At 38.3% G+C, this 2,990-nt stretch overlaps 1 pseudogene; it reads right to left on the bottom strand.

The window, feature by feature from the left end:
* Positions 1-1,672: 1,672 nt before the first annotated feature.
* On the bottom strand, positions 1,673-2,639 carry LOC103730163 (annotated as a pseudogene).
* Between the last annotated feature and the right edge of the window lie 351 nt (positions 2,640-2,990).

Below are 2,990 nucleotides of genomic sequence, written 5' to 3' on the forward strand. Positions count from 1 at the left end.
ATGTGTGCTGTGATCAGCTTCACGTAAAATTATTTTTCAGTAGTCATGGAAATAGCAAGTAGCCCAGTAGCCTAAGATGAGTAAAGTAGACCATTTCCTAGGAATTTATAAAAATTTAACTAGAAAAAACATTTTTAAGTTGCAGGTTTCTTTTGTTAATTTTTAACTGTCCTTTTGTAAAATGGGTGGGGGCAGGGGGGCGGGGGGGGAAGACATGTATTGTAGCTGTACTCTGGGCTAGGCTGTGCAGTGGCCAATCATAGACTACATGGTGTCCTTGTCCCACACTGCCACAGCTGTAGCCATGGCTTATTCAAAGTGAACTGCCAACAATGGAGACCATTCTGGATAATGGCACAGCTCTGATGTCAAACACTTGCCAAGGTATAGTCTCTACTCAACTGTGTTTACATAATAAACAAAGGGTGGGAAGCCTATCAACCCAGCTTTCAACAGGTGGAGGCAGGAGAGTAAGGACAGAGAGTTCAAGGTCAGTCTGAGATAAGTGGCAGGTCAGTCTGCAGAAGAAAAAGGAAAGAAGAGGAACAACACAGTCTCCTCAAGAGGATCTAGAGAGATGCATGTTATCTTGGGATGTTAATAGATGTTATCTGGAAAATAAAAAAATTTAAAAAAGGAAAAGTTTGAAAGTTTGAGAAATGCTGGGTTGAGTGCAAATGAATTTAAAACAAAACAAAAAGGCTTCTGGCATTATCAGAGCCTTTACTGTGCTAATGTTCTGTGACTGAGATTTTTGAAGTAGCTGGTTTGGTGGGGAGAATGTCTTGAGGAGATAGGGATAACCATGAGGGCCAGGTTGGAGACAGTGAGCTTTAAAGTCTTCAAATACATTTCTTTGGTCACTTAATATCTTTTCCCCTGGCAGATCATTTTGAAAGACTAAAACTGTGTGGATTACTCTTTGTGAAATATTTGCATAAATGTTAGAACAAAATAAAAGCAGTTTTGAGGTCTGCTAATTCTACTAATTCTACATCAGCATGGGGACATAAAGAATGCTTTATCTAAGGAAAGGTTCTAATAAGAATAGTAATAAATTGATATCAATTAATATCTAAAGTAACAGCTGGCTGCCCAACATTCTCGACCTTCTTCATCACCTTCTTCTAGACTCTGAGAGCACCTGCACTCACATGCACCTACCCACACAGACATATAATTTAAAAATATATCTTTAGAAAATGACATTTTGACTGATTGTGATGATATACACCTTTAAACCCAGAATTTAAGAGGTAGAGGCAAACAGATCTCTGTGATTTTGAAGCCAATCTGGTCTACATAGTAGTTCTCAGCAGCTGGGACTACATAGTGAGACCCCGTCTTAAAAACAAACAAACAAAAAAAAAACACCAAACAAAAACAAAACAAAAACACTTCACCGAAGACGAGGGAAATTAACAAAACAAACTGGGAAAATTATCACAAAAGAAAAGAAAATTCAAGTCGATTGAAACTTTGGTATCTTCCATTGCAATCTTCTCATGCTCAGGTGACAACACTGAGGATCGGAGGGGTTAGATGGTTTTCCAAGTCCACTGCACTCAGGTCAGAAACTACAGTCAGGATACTGGAGTCTTCCCACCGCTATCTAAATGGTAACAATCCTCAGGGTTCAACTTCAAAATGATTAAGTTTGTGAAGGGGAATGTTACAAATGTGTAGCAGTTAAGAACAGAAGGCAAGGACGCTGATGATTCCCACGGACAAGGAGGATTGGGGGAAGGTCCTTAGATAGAGCTTCTTACCATGCCATGTAGAGAGCACTGGACACAGCACCTTTCTGTGCAACTGGGAGACTCATGACAATAATATTAGTTGTGCTTGAATGTGCCTTTAATAATTCCTTTAACCTCATCTGCCGGTGTGTCTTATAAGGCTCAAGCTCATTATCTGTTATACGCCATGGTTTGTCTTCCTTCATTTTACCTGCAGTGTCCTGTTCTTTATCATCTTCATGAAGTCTGTATGGTTCAATCATTTCATCTTTGGTTTCATATTGATATCTTCTAGGAACATGACATAGGAGAAGTCTATTTGGAATTTACTAAGTAAAGTAGTCATCGCTCTACGGTCATGGCCTATTCTGCTTATTTTTCCACCAATGCATACTCAGATCTTACAATCTTGTCACTTTTTCTTGGTAGTCAGAAGATAGAGTATCAAGCAGGTCAAACCTCCATTATCAAAAAGAAACCAGATATCAATAGTATTCTTCCTTTGTTTTTTCTGAAACAGTGTAATAGTTTCAAGAAGCTTTTGGTCAGCTGTATTTAAAGGTGCAACAGTGCCTTTGGATTCTTTTTTCAACAGTGGTTGAGTTGGAGTCTTGCCATCCTCTTCTTCGTCTTTATGTGTAATGGATTTTTTCACCAGATAGATTGGAAGAATCTAGATCTGAGTTTTTATTATAGTCCACATTCACCACAACATCCTTGCTATCAAGTGATTTCTCTTATGAAGACAATAATTTTTTTTGTCCTTGAAGATATGTCCAGCCTTTCCTTTAGGCAGATTACCACTACTCCATATTGTATGTCAAAGGCATCATGAAGTAAGATTATATACATATCCATATCCCTCATATCTTCCTGTAACCAATATTTCCTAAATGTCATATTCAATACACAATATCATGTGTGCATTTTTAAATGGATAATAGGGCATGAACTGAGCGCTGCTATCCTGAAATGTACACAGGTTCACTGGCTTTGTTTTTTTAAAGGTTTTTCCCATTCAGGAAAACATCACAGTGACCTGTACTACAGGAACCAAATGTCATACATCATATATGTGTGTATAAAATACATAAAATATACCTAAATATACATTAATAGGGAGGGTAGTGTTGTCAGTGAAATAATGTAAGAAACTTTCCACTTTTAAAAAATACGTTACTTGGCCAGGCGTGGTGGCACATGCCTTTAATCCCAGCACTCGGGAGGCAGAGGCAGGTGGATCTCTGTGAG

The sequence above is a fragment of the Nannospalax galili genome, unplaced genomic scaffold (genome assembly GCF_000622305.1).
Source record: "Nannospalax galili isolate Female #2095 unplaced genomic scaffold, S.galili_v1.0 scaffold452, whole genome shotgun sequence".
NCBI classification, from domain to species: Eukaryota; Metazoa; Chordata; class Mammalia; order Rodentia; family Spalacidae; genus Nannospalax; species Nannospalax galili.